The 14,255-nt window shown below is 45.0% G+C and overlaps 2 non-coding genes and 1 pseudogene across 2 annotated transcripts; 2 read left to right on the forward strand and 1 right to left on the reverse strand.

Annotated features, from left to right (window-relative positions):
- Positions 1 to 8,349: 8,349 nt before the first annotated feature.
- trnas-uga (transfer RNA serine (anticodon UGA)) lies at positions 8,350 to 8,431 on the reverse strand. The gene has a single exon. It is a non-coding gene; the product is annotated as a tRNA-Ser (tRNA).
- Positions 8,432 to 10,756: 2,325 nt separating this feature from the next.
- On the forward strand, positions 10,757 to 10,882 carry LOC133398451 (U1 spliceosomal RNA; annotated as a pseudogene).
- Positions 10,883 to 11,787: 905 nt separating this feature from the next.
- On the forward strand, positions 11,788 to 11,902 carry LOC133398449 (U5 spliceosomal RNA). Its single transcript, XR_009767822.1, has one exon. It is a non-coding gene; the product is annotated as a U5 spliceosomal RNA (small nuclear RNA).
- Positions 11,903 to 14,255: the final 2,353 nt, after the last annotated feature.

Below are 14,255 nucleotides of genomic sequence, written 5' to 3' on the forward strand. Positions count from 1 at the left end.
GAAGGGCAAAGTTTATAAAACAGTGGTGAGGCCAGCAGTGATGTACGGATTAGAGACAGTGGCACTGAAGAGACAACAGGAAGCAGAGCTGGAGGTGGCGGAAATGAAGATGTTGAGGTTCGCTCTCGGAGTGCCAGGTTGGATGAAATTAGAAACAAGCTCATCAGAGGGACAGCCAAGGTTCGATGTTTTGGAGACAAAGTTAAAGAGAGCAGACTTTTATGGTTCGGACATGTCCAAAGGAGAAATAGTGAGTATATTGGTAGAACGCTGTCTGAGAATTCAATATTCTCATGATGAGATCGACCCACTGCCGGCCGTCCAATCTTTATTTATTATTTCTTTTTTTCATTGTCAACTGAATTTATTTTACTCTCAGTTGTACTAAAACATTGACTCTTGATTGTTAATTCAGAGTTCATGTAACTACATTATCATTAATACATACAACGCCACAGCGAATTTACCAGAAGAAAATCATTTTTCAACAACATTTACGTTAAGTGACTCGACAGCGACTCTTATTGATTGTAACTTTTTACGTCTCGAGTGGGCAGGGAGGAGTGTCCACATTGATTACGTATACTTTGGAAACGATAAAACAACAATGGTGCACAATTATTTAAAGTGCGCAGAAAGAAAATTCTGCCTTTTTATTTATTTTTATCTAAGTAAACGTCAGGAAATTAAGGATTTTGTGTCAAATCTGTGATAGCGTAAAACCAGTGATAGTACTGACATTCGGTCCAGGTCCATCCATCCATCCATCCATCTATTTTCTGAGCCGCTTCTCACTAGGGTCGCGGGCATGCTGGAGCCTATCCCAGCTATCATCGGGCAGGAGGCAGAGTCCACCCTGAACTGGTTGCCAGCCAATCGCAGGGCACATAGAAACAGACAACCATTCGCACTCACAGTCACACCAACAGGCAATTTAGAGTTGTCAATTAATGCATGTTTTTGGGATGTGGGAGGAGCCGGAGTGCCCGGAGAAAACACACGCAGGCACAGAGAGAACATGCGAACGCCACATAGGCGGGGCCGGGGATTGAACCCCAGTCCTCAGAACTGTGAGGCTGACGCTCTAACCAGTCATCCACCGTGCCACCCTGGTCTAGGTTGCTTTTCGAAAAGAAAATTTTAAAATAAAGTCCCATGATAGCAGAAAGACATTAGCAAAATAACCGTCACTGGTGAGGATAAGCGCTACAGAAAATGTATCACTTGATGTTTATATTGTTTGCTTGGGTGAGAAAGACATAAATGTCAATAACAGTGAAACTTGGCATGGTTTGGCCTTCACAAGTGGATAAGTTTCATTTAAGTGTTGTCAGTGCAGTGGACAAAATTAGCAACAAAAGTTACAAAAATAGCAGTGAATGTGTTCTCCATCCCCACGGGGGGCCGGTTCTGGCCCGCGTGCCTTATGTTTGACACACCTGTTCGAGGCTGTTGCGTCACCACTTCCAAATATGGGATGCCGCACCCCCGCTGCCGTCGTCGTCCTGTCACACAAAGCGAGTGGAGTGTCAGTAAGTTAATGTAAAAGCCCAATGAAATGTCTTAGTGTAGTTATTGTATATTGTGCATTTCATACACAAGGTAACTCAATGTGCTTTACTTGATTGAAAGCATTTTTTCAAAAAAGGACAAAAGACATTTTAAAACCATACAAAAAAATACAAGACAGCTAAAAATCATTTAAAAACAAAGAGACAAAAATTACTAAAAACGTATAGTGAAAGAAAGATAATTTAAAAATGAAAATGTCCTAAGCATGAAAAAAAAAAGAATAGTTATTAACCTGGACTTAAAAACATTGACACTCGGGGCTTATTTAAGATTTGTTGGCAACTTATTCCATTTGTGTGCCACATAACGGCTAAATGCTGCTTCACCATGTTTTTCTTTGGACCCTCTCCACTATTTGACCTGAGTGTGTCCCCATCCTGCCTCAAAGTCTGCACGGACCAGCTCGCTCCAGTCTTCACAGTGATCAAGAGATCTGTGGAACTGTGTGAAGTACCATCCTATTTCAAACGCTGCACCGTCACCCCAGTTGCCAAGAAACGTCCAATCTCAAGTCTGAATGAATACTATTGTGACCAAGCAGTAGTTTATATACATTACGTAACCACTGTGCGTTTGTGTGCCATAGAATGTCTCACGTCCAAACCCAATTTTGGGTCACGGAACTAGAGTTTTGTATAAGAATTAATATTCGCATCACTGGTCTACACTGGTGTAGCTCAGTGGTTACTTCATCGAGAAATAGTTCTACTACAGAATTAATCTCTTCTCAATCCCTCCCAAGGGATCGAACCATGGGTGCTGTACAGTGCTTTTTAAAAAAAAAAATATATATATATATATATATATATATATATATAGAAGCCTTTGATTTTCTTTGTGATCATGAATTTGATAATATAAATGTTTTTGTTATAGCCATTGTAAATGTATTTATACAGCACGTCATACACAAGGCAACTCAATGTGCTTTACATGATTAAAAGCATTTAAAAACAAAGAAAATCAGCTCATAAACATTTAAAACAAAGAGAAAAAATATATAAGTCCAATTAAAACAACGCACAATGCAAGAAATATCATTTAAAAGTGGAAATGCTCGAAAAAGCATGAGAAAAAAGTTTTTAACCTGGACTTAAAAACATTCACAGATGCATCTGCGCTCGCCAGGAGCGACACTGAAATACAATATATTTCCGAATTTAAAAAAAAGAAAATGTCACTCAGCTCAGCGGTTACTTCCTCAAGAAGTATTTCGACTGCAGACTTCGGCTCTTCTCAATTCCTTCTTCGGGATCGAACAACCGGCCCCGTCCAGTGCATTTAAACCTACGATTTTCACCCCCTTTCAATGCGTATTCATTTGGATTTGCGATTTCATGACGTACAACTAAAGTTATGTTTCAAACTTTCGGTAGTCTTTTTGCGCTGGTCTAGCTCAGTGGTTACTTCCTCAAGAAACAATTCTCTCACAGAATTAGCCTCTTCTCCATCCCTTACTCGGGATCGAACCACGGGCGCCGTCTAGCGTTTTCCTTCTTTTTGCTTTATTTTCCCAAACTGACAGTTCCTCGTCAATTGAACCCTAATTTTATAAGTCACACCATCGTCGTATGACATATAAACATATATTCTATAAACCTTGGAATTAGAGTAATGTAGCTATAAAAAGATATTTTATCTGAGTGTGCAATACTCTCGGGTAGTTCGGTGGTTACTTCGGCTGAATTCCATCCATCCATCCATCCATTTTCTACCGCTTATCCGAAGCCGGGTCACGGGGGCAGTAGCTTTAGCAGGGACACCCAGACTTCCCTTTCCTCAACCACTTCATCCATCTCTTCCGGGGGATCCCGAGGCGTTCCCAGGCCAGCCGAAGGATGTAGTCTCTCCAGCGTGTCCTGGGTCGTCCCCGGGGTCTTCTCCCGGTGGGACGTGCCCAGAACACCTCACCAGGGAGGCGTCCGGGAGGGATCCGAATCAGATGCCCCAGCCACCTCACCTGGCTCCTCTCGATGTGAAGGAGCAGTGGCTCTACTCTGAGATCCTCCCGGATGACCGAGCTTCTCACCCTATCTCTAAGGGAGAGCCCGGACATCCTGCGGTGGAAACTCATTTTCGGCCACTTGTATCCGGGATCTCGTTCTTTCGGTCACGACCCACAGCTCCTGACCATAGGTGAGGGTAGGAACGTAGATCGACCGGTAAATCGAGTGCTTCGCCTTTCGGCTTAGCTCCTTCTTTACCACAGCGGATCGATACAAAATCCGCATCACTGCAGACGCTGCACCGATCTGTATGTCCCCTCATGAGATGTTTGATTTTTACAGGAAAGGCGCACATCCAGCATCATTTGCTGGAGCCTATCCCAGCCATCTTCGGGCGGGAGGCGCGGTACACCCTGAACCGGTCACCAGCCAATCGCAGGGCACATAGAAACAAACAACCATTCGCACTCAGATTCACACCTATGGGCAATTTAGTGTCTCCAATCAACCTACCGCGCATGTTTTTGGGATGTGGGAGGAAACCGGAGTGCCTGGAGAAAACCCAACCAGGCACGGGGAGAACATGCAAACTCCTCACAGGCGGGGTCAGGATTTGAACCCCGGTCCTCAGAACTGTGAGGCAGATGTTCCAACCAGTCGGCCACCAATGAAAACAGCATACAGTGCAAGAAATATCATTTAAAAGTGGAAATGCTCTAAAAAGCATGAGAAAAAAGAAGAGTTTTGAACCTGGTCCAGTCAGAAGAGCATTACAATAGTCAATTCTACTTGAGATAAAAGCATGGATGAGCTTCTCCTGGTCTGCTTGACACATGCGAGCCTTCACTATGGATATGTTCTTGAAATGGTAGAAGGCAGTTTTAGTAATTGATTTGATATGACTGTTGAAAGTCAGATCGGAACCTATCAGAACACCAAGGTTTCAGACTTGGTCTTTAGTTTTTAAAGAAAGTGACTCCAGGTATTTACTAAGAGCAATCCTCTTTTCTTTATTGGCAAAAACAATTATCTCAGTTTTGTTGTGGTTTAATTGAAGAAAAAATTGGCTCATCCAGTTATTTATCTGTTTTAGATAGTGACACAACACCTCAATTGAACTGTTGTCATCTGGAGACACTGCTAGATATAACTGTGTGTCATCTCCATAGCTATGAGAGTCTAGATTAAAGTTAAAGGGTAGTATATACAGGCTGAACAGAAGGGGGCCAAGAACTGACCCTTGAGGGACCCCATAGGTCATTGCCATTCGATGAGATTGAACACTTCCAATGGTTACAAAATAACTCATTTCCTCCAAGCAGGACCTGAACCATTTAAGGACTGTTCCATTTAGTCCTACCCACGTTTCCAATATGTTCAGCAGTATATTATGATCTACCGTATCAAACGCTGCACTGAGGTCCAACAAGACCATAATTGACACCTTTCCCGAGTCAGTATTCAACCTTATATCATTTAGCACTTTGATAAGAGCAGATTCTGTACTGTGATGTGTTTGGAAACCTGATTGAAACTTGTCAAAAAGTCAATTTAAGTTCAAGAAATTGCTGAGTTGATTAAAAATAACTTTCTCAACAATCTTGAAAAGGGAGATTTGAGATGGGGCTATAGCTTGTTAACATGGATGCGTCCAGCGTTCTATTTTTTTTTAGCAGAGGCTTAATGGCAGCTACTTTAAGAGTTTTAGGAAACTCGCCTGACTGAAGGGAACGATTGTTTTTTTGCTGCAAATCAGCGAGCACAGACTTCGCAATTGCTTTGAAAAAGTCAGATGGTATTGAGTCAAGACAGCTCGTTGAGGATTTCAGCTGCTGAACCGTTTTTTCTACAGTTTTTTAGTCAACTGTATCAAATTCTGACATGGTAATTGAGTTTTTCCTGGGTGGGTTAAGATGTAGTATAATTTTATAATTTTGCTGATTTGTGCTGATGTTTAATCTGATGGATTGTATTTTTTCACGAAAATAACAAGCAAATACATTGCATTTATCTGCTGTTAGGAGTTCTGGAGCTCTCTGATTCGAGGGGGTTGTGAGCTTGTCAACCACAGCAAACAGAGTGCGAGTATTGTTGAAGTTCTTTCTGATGATTTCAGAAAAGTGTTGCTGTCTAGCCCTGACTAACGCTTGGTTAAAATTACAAAGACTTTGTCTGTGGAGGTCATAGTCAATTTGGAGTTTAGTTTTTCTCCACTTATGTTCTGCTTTCCTACACTTTGATTTCAAGGTCTTTACCATCATTGTGCTCCTCCACGGTGTTTGAGGTCGCCTCAAGATTGTCTCTTTATAGGAGCGACAGCATTCATGACATTTGAGATTTTACAGGTGAAATTATCCAAAAGTTCATCAACTATCTCAGCATTCAGTTTGTGGCACAGCAATGGTCTCCATAAACTTAGTGGCAGTACTCTCATTTATGTACCTTTTCTTAATAGACATAGAGGTTGTCTGAACTTTTGGAAGTATCTGTAATTCAAAGAATACACAAAAATGATCACAAATAGCCATATCCTTAATGTCAAATGATAGAATTTCAACATCCTTAGAGATGACCAGGTCTAAGATGTGACCTTGACTGTGGGTTGGACTCTTGATATGTTGAGAGAGGTCAAATCTGTCTAGTATAGCAGAGAGTTCTTTAGATTTTTTTTTCCACGTTATTGTCAACATGAATATTAAAGTCTCCCGTTATGACAAAATTGTTGTAGTCAGTACAAATAACTGACAGCAGTCAGTTATTGTATATTGTGCAGTTCATCCTCTTGTGCAAATCCTCCATTAATTTTCTATTGTATCTTGGAGACCAGGCGGCATGGTGGGCGACTGGTTAGAGTGTCAGCCTCACAGTTCTGAGGACCTGGGTTCAATCCCCGGCCCCGCCTGTGTGGAGTTTGCATGTTCTCCCCATACCTGCGTGGGTTTTCTCCGGGCACTCTGGTTTCCTTCCACATCCCAAAAAAATGCATTAATTGAAGACTCTAAATTGCCCGTAGGTGTGACTGTGAGTGCGAATGGTTGTTTGTTTGTTTGTGCCCTGCGATTGGCTGGCAACCAGTTCAGGGTGTACCCCGCCTCCTGCCCGATGATAGCTGGGATAGGCTCCAGCACGCCTGCGACCCTAGTGAGGAGAAGCGGCTCAGAAAATGGATGGATGGATGGATCTTGGAGACTGATAAATTATTTTAAAAAATCACCTTTGGGACAACTTTAAAAAACAGAGATATTCAAAAGAGCTAAAATCACCCAGTATAATTTCTTTACACTGAAGTAATGACTTAAAAATAACAGCAATACCACTGCCTTTTTCCTCTCTTCGACTCACAGTCATGCCTACGGGCAATTTAGAATCTCCAGTTAATGCATTTTTTTGGGATGTGGGAGGAAACCGGAGTGCCCGGAGAAAACCCACGCAGGCACGGGGAGAACATGCAAACTCCACACAGGCGGGGCCGGGGATTGAACCCGGGTCCTCAGAACTGTGAGGCTGACACTCTAACCAGTCATCCACCGTGCCGAATTTGTCTCCAACTACTGGAGACAAATTCCTTGTGTGTTTTTTGGACATACCTGGCAAATAAAGATGATTCTGATTCTGCTTCCGCTTCCGCTTGGCCAGCCAGTACCCATCAGCTGCCTCAGGAGTCCCACAGGCCAAAAGGGCCCGATAGGACTCCTTCTTCAGCTTGACGGCATCCCTCACCGTTGGTGTCCACCAATGGGTTCGGGGATTGCCGCCACGACAGGCACCGACCACCTTACGGCCACAGCTCTGTCGGAGGTGGGAGTTGAAACTCCTTCTGACAGGGGATTCTGCCAGACGTTCCCAGCAGACCCTTATAATACCTTTGGTCCTGCCACGTCGGACCGGCATCTTCCCCCACCATCGGAGCCAACTCACCACCAGGTGGTGATCAGTTGACAGCTCCGCCCCTCTCTTCACCCGAGTGTCCAAGACATGCGGCCGCAAGTCAGATGACACGACCACAAAGTCGATCATCGAACTGCGACCTAGGGTGTCCTGGTGCCAAGTGCTCATGTGGGACACCCTGATGCTAGAAATATGGCGTTCGTTATCGACAATCCGTGATGAGCACAGAAGTCCAATAAAAGAACACCGCTCGGGTTCTTATCGGGGGGGCCGTTCCTCCCAATCACGCCCTTCCAGGTCTCACTGTCATTGCCCATGTGAGCATTGAAGTCCCCCAGCAGAACGATGGAGTCCCCAGCGGGAGCGCTCTCCAGCACCCCCTCCAAGGACTCCAAAAAGGGTGGTACTCTGAACTGCTGTTTGGTGCATAGGCACAAACAACAGTCAGGACCCGTCCTCCCACCCGAAGGCGGAGGGAGGCTACTCTCTCGTCCACCGGGGTGAACCTCAACGGACAGGGGCCGAGCCAGGGGGCAATAAACCACACCTGCTAGGCGCCTCTCACCGTGGGCAACTCCAGAGTGGAAGAGAGGACTGGTACCAGAGCCCAAGCTGTGTCTGGAGGCGAGTCCGACTATATCTAGTCGGAACTTCTCGACCTCTCACACCAGCTCGGGGTCTTCCCTGCCAGAAAGGTGACATTCCACGTCCCTTGAGCCAGCTTCTGTAGCTGGGGATCGGATCGCCAAACTCCCTGCCTTCGGCCACCGCCCAGCTTGCACTGCACCCGACCCCTATGGCCCCTCCCGGGCTGTGCCTGGCCCGGTCAACAGCCGCTCGCCTTCGAGCCCCACCTCCAGGCTAAAGGAAGAACCGAGCCCGAGTCACCAGAACTTTAGTCAGTGACACAAACTATTGAGCTATTTTGCACATGAACAAGACTCGCTGCGAGCAGGGTTCGAACCTGCGCGGGAAGATCCCATTGGATTTCAAGTCCAACGCCTTAACCACTCGGCCATCGCAGCCACATGGGGTAAGTGCAAAAAGTCATTTATAGGAGTATTTTATAGTCATTTGAGGACTGAGTGTACTTATTTTACTTTGTCTGTATTTGATGAAAATGGGTTTGGCTGACTCAATTATATCACATTACACGGAACTACTAAATTTGAGTTGGCGTTACACAAATAAAATTGATGGAAAACCTGCCCAAAATGTATTTGTGTTCATCCAATGAGTCATTTTTTTTGAGTGAAGGTTACACTTCTGTAATGTACATTTCCGCCAAGGGAGGAAGATATGATGAAGGTCAAACTACACTTTCATCTCTGTCATGTTTTACAGTTCAGGGACCTTGAGTCCACCTGTTTGTGCAATTAAAAAAAGACACTTGCTTCATGAAAAGAAACTATACTTTAAACTCTGGAGTGTATCTTCACTCGATACATAAAACAATTTGTTTCTAATACGTTTTATCATAGAAAACGAGACACACCCATCGATCCATTTTCTGAGCCGCTTCTCCTCACTAGGGTCGCGGGCGTGCTGGAGCCTATCCAAGCTGTCATCGGGCAGGAGGCGGAGTACACCCTGAACTGGTTGCCAGCCAATTGCAGGGCTCATACAAACAACCATTCACACTCAGTCACACCTACGGGCAAATTAGAGTCACCAATTAATGCATGTTTTTGGGATGTGGGAGGAAACCGGAGTGCCCGGAGAAAACCCACGCAGGCACGGGGAGAACATGCAAACTCCACACAGGCGGTGCCGGGGATTGAACCCGGGCCCACAGAACTGTGTGGCTGACGCTAGCCCGGAACATGAGAAAAGTTCTGTCGGAGGTAAGAATTGAAACTCCTTCTGACAGGGGATTCTGCCAGACATTCCCAGCAGACCACAATACGTTTGGGCCTGCCACGTCGGACCGGTATCTTCCCCCACCATCGGAACCAACTCACCACCAGGTGGTGATCAGTTGACAACTCCGGCCCTTATGATGGATACCCTTATGGTTGAACATGGTGTTCGTTATAGACAATCCGTGATGAGCACAGAAGTCCAACAACTGAACACCGCTCGGGTTCTGATCGGGGGAGACATTCCTCCCAATCACGCCCTTCCAGGTCTCACTGTCATTGTCCATGTGAGCATTGAAGTCCCCCAGCAGAAGGATGGAATCCCCAGCGGGAGCGCTCTCCAGCAGCCCCTCCAAGGACTCCAAAAAGGGTGGGGACTCTGAACTCCTGTTTTGTGCATAGGCGCAAACAACAGTCAGGACCCGTCCCCCCACCCGAAGGCGGAGGCAGGCTACCTGGGTGAACCCCAACGTACAGGCGCCGTGGGTATACTTATTGCCGCCCGGCTCGGCGCCTCTCACCGTGGGCAACTCCAGAGTGGAAGAGATTCCAACCCCTCTCGAGAGGACTGGTACCAGAGCCCAAGCTGCGTGTGGAGGCGAGTCCGACGAGATTTAGTCGGAACTTCTCGACCTCACACACCAGCTCGGGCTTCTTCCCTGCCAGAGAAGTGACATTCCACGTACCCAAGAGCCAGCTTCTCTAGCCGGGGGTTGGAACGCCAAGGTCCCTACCCAGCTCGCACTGCACCCAACCCCTATAGCCCCTCCCACAGTTGGTGAGCCCATTGGAAGTAGAATGAATGCTTTTTGTCTAAAACGTCGCCAAGGTTGTCATGTGCAATAGCTCTGAGTAGGTGGCAGTTGCAATTTGAGATTCGCAGCCAACTGTTGGAACCGGAAGTCTTTTTCGTGTCTGACAATCGACGAGACGAATGCATTATTTTCGTCAAGAACAACTTGTAATTATGTTTACTTTTGATTTTTTTTTATTTGTCCAATCATTTCTCTTCAACCCGAATGGGTGGACTCTAAATTGCCAGTAGGTTTGAATGTGAGAGCGAATGGTTGTTTGTTTCTATATGCCCTACAATTGGCTGCCGACCGGTTCAGGGTGTACCCCGCCTCCCGCCCGAAGATAGCTGGGATAGGCTCCAGCACCCCGCGACCCTCGTGAGGAGAAGCGGTAAAGACAATGGATGGATGGAGGGAGGTTTATATGTTTCTGGGTGTTAATGAGCTCCCTTTCAACTTATTTCATCGTCTCTCGATGGCGCTGTGCATTATGGGTATCCATTTACTGTCTCAATTTAAACTGAAATTCTCAAATAGGAAGCATATTTGTTCATGTATTAGCACACAGTAGCGTATCAACTAGCGTATGTTCCGGCTTGCCCGTTGTGTGTATGGTTGTTCACATGCTCATGATGACACCGTCGCTTGACATAGCGTGCGCGTGAATGACTTGTGTGCTCGCGCCATGTATCAGCTCATACTTAACTGGCAGGTGAGACACCATGATCAAGAAGGTGGTTCACCCAGGATGAGGCTCAGCCATTGCACTCCGGTTGTGCTGACTCCTGCGAATTCCCCAAATGTGGGAATCTCGACTGCGTTCAGCGATCTCCCCTGATCATTGGTTAATGAAAAAGAAGACAGTGTATTTAATAGTGATGTAGTTGTGTGGTAATTAAGCATGGTACTATGTTACCGATAGTGATGAGTGTTTGAGGATACTGAATCATTCAGAACTGTTCATCAAAAACATCCGTTCACGTTCAGTTCTTTTTCACATAGTCATTCAAATGCTTTCTTATTCAGTTAATCATCCATCCTCTAGGCTCACGTTCACTCAACACATTCACCGAAGGACTATGCGTTGTTGTTGTCATGTATTGTAAACTAGGAAAGGTGGGGAGATTATTTATTTACAAAAACAAAAAGGCTAAATTATGACCTACCTATCACTCTCAGAAAGCTCTCGAACACCCGCTTCGGTTGCGACTCGTGAACTTGCGTGCATCGAGGTCAGCTAGCGACCATCCTTCCGCGTCCCCTGACATCCAGTCGGCTCTCGCCACCCGGCGTGACTTTTCTGCATCCACCGCGGTGGACAGCATCGCTGACACCAGCACCTGTGCTTCCTGTTTACCCACCTTAATGTTATTGTTATATAATCAGTGTAAAGCGTCTTTGAGTGTCTTGAAAAGCGCAATAGGTTTAATCTGTTATTATTATTATTATTATTATTGAAGAAAAAGCTAAACAATGGGAACGTCAACCTCCCCAATATGGCCACTAAGTAGGCACGTTGGTTAGCCGGGCTGTTACAGTGAGCTTGCGTGTCTCGTCTTCATAATTATCATATTATGTGACAGGATGAGAATGTTGGAGTATGTCAAATGTAGGTGGATTTTTTGTTTGTGTTAAAAAAAATAAAGTCGAATTGTTTGAATTTTAGACCGTCTGTTAAAATGGCATGGCGGACAATGACATGGTCCGCTTCGCTGTGACCAAAGCAGTTTGCTGTTGTTTCTCTTCAGATTGCATAAATCTTTTGTCTTTTGCTAAAGATTTCTGTGGGGAGCAACAACAAGAGTCTATCTCAGTTGTTTTGATGCTGTGTGAAAGTGGAGCTGACTTTGCAATGTGAAAAATCAAAATGCTTTTCTAGTGGTTTTATATGCATATGGTATTTACAATTATAATATAGTGTTAGGTGCTAATGGGTACAGTAGTCATTGTGTATGTACTAATCCACAATAATCAGAAAATTGTAATAAGATGTCATTCACAGAATTATTTTGTTCTTTTTCAAGGAATCAGTTTTTGTTTAAGAACAATATTGTGTTGATATTTTTTGCCTTTAATGAACTTCTTCTGTGACTTTTTAACTGCGCGGCTTTTGAAAACATCCTCTCGGCTGGCACTGATGCTGCATGTTACTTGTCCGCTATACCCCATTCTTCTGCGATTCTGGTTAATTGTGCACAAATATGACCCTTAGTGGTTTCTCCAGGAAGAGAGAAACCTTTTGAACCTTGGCACGGCAGTCTTCATCAAGAGTTGGTAGTTTCCTCTCCATTAAAGACTTTGTATTTAGAATTTTGTGCCTGGGGTCGACTGTCCTCACAAAATTCCCGAAGCTGTCATCAACCATCACGGAAAGAGGTTGCAGGTCTTGTACAATCGTTTCTGCCAGGATCTCCTCTGCTCTTGGCGAATCAGGTAAGTGAAATAATAAATTAAATAAGAATGAAGCACATCTATGTGATAGTGTTCCTTCCACAGTTAACACAAAAGGGTAATAATATTCAATTATGAGCCAGATTATATTCAGTATATTTATTTCTATTCCATCCATTCATCCATTTTCTTAGCCGCTTCTCCTCACTAGGGTCGTGGGCGTGCTGGAGCCAATCCCAGCTATCATCGGGCAGGAGGCGGGGTACACCCTGAACTGGTTGCCAGCCAATCGCAGGGCACACATAAACAAACAACCATCCACACTCACATTCATACCTACGGGCAATTTAGAGTCTTCAATCAACCTACCATGCATGTTTTTGGGATGTGGGAGGAAACCGGAGTGCCGGAGAAAACCCACAGCAGGCACGGGGAGAAAATGCAAACTCCACCCAGGTGGGGCTGGAACTCCCGGTCCTCAGAACTGTGAGGTAGACGCTCTAACCAGTCGCCCAACTGTGCCGCCTTTTTTTCTATTCCAGTAAATGTATTCATTTAAATAAGATTTTAATGTACTGTAAATTCCATGGTATTACACATTCATAAAGGTCTTAGCATAATTGATATTTTTTATTTGGGTCAATTCACTAAAATACAGTTTAAATTTGAAAATGAATATTATTAATGGTAAAGTATTATCCACACCTGGATATTCTTTGCCATGCTGAAAAGCTTCCGCCAATGACCTCTGCCCCTGCATTGCGGGTCTGGCAGCAGAGCCACGGGGCAGGGCCAGGGGGATATCTCTCCTCCTCTCCCCATTTCCGGAGGTCTGCGTTTTCTTTCGCGTGGTTTTTCATGTGTTTATATAGATTTGTGGTGTTGCCACTGCACCTTACAGACTTTTTGCAAAAAGTGCCGCATCAGTTTACCTTGCACTGGCGAATCTAACTCCAATGTCGGTCTCCTGTCTCTCTCATGACTTTATGTGTCGTCTGTTAAGATTATGGTGACACCGTCCAACCCACGCACCGTGTGTATGCTTGTTTTCATGTGCTTGACTGACTCAACATTAGCCATTAGCTTGAAGAACCGGCTGCCAGTGAAAGCTATCGAAATCACTCATGAGTCAATTCACTGCGTAGTACGTCGTTCCTTGCGCAAACCAATCACTCATCGTACTAGTTCGCAGTGAACTTCCCGCATGAATCACTGCATACGTACTAGTACATCGCTTCTTATGCTGAAAAAATTGTAAGCTGGATCAATCGTATCTCAAGGCACCACTGTATCGTTTTTTCAAACACAATCTCTTTGCGCTGTAGGCCTCTGCATCCTGGGCAGACCCCACCGAGTATGAAAACCTTTTTCCTGGTCTTAAAAGCATCTGCAGCTGAGGTTTACCTCAGAGAAAGTTGCTCAGGCGCCACCTAGGCCTGCCAAAGATGATCCCTTGCTCACAGTGAGTTGCTACAACAAAAGCGCATCTCAAAGTACCTCATATTGAAACGTGTTGTTGTGTTTTAAGCAACGCTCATGTTTTCCTTCAGGCCAATGAAGACAGAAATATTCTAGAGGAGGCTCAAGAAAACCAGGCCCAAGAGATGTTCCAGTCTCCTGCTCTTGGTGTTTGTAGGGGTTATCCACCCACTCGAGGACACCTTTCTTGTCGGAGTTTTCATTACATCTTGATCAAATGTTTTTCGAAACATAATTTCTCATTCTGCAGACAGAGTAATGTGTAGAGTCTCCCATTGTGTCAGCAGCCCCTGAGCTTGCAGCAGAGTCTGCAATCATGCCTTTCG

Source organism: Phycodurus eques, unplaced genomic scaffold (assembly GCF_024500275.1).
Source record: "Phycodurus eques isolate BA_2022a unplaced genomic scaffold, UOR_Pequ_1.1 contig_179, whole genome shotgun sequence".
NCBI lineage: Eukaryota > Metazoa > Chordata > Actinopteri > Syngnathiformes > Syngnathidae > Phycodurus > Phycodurus eques.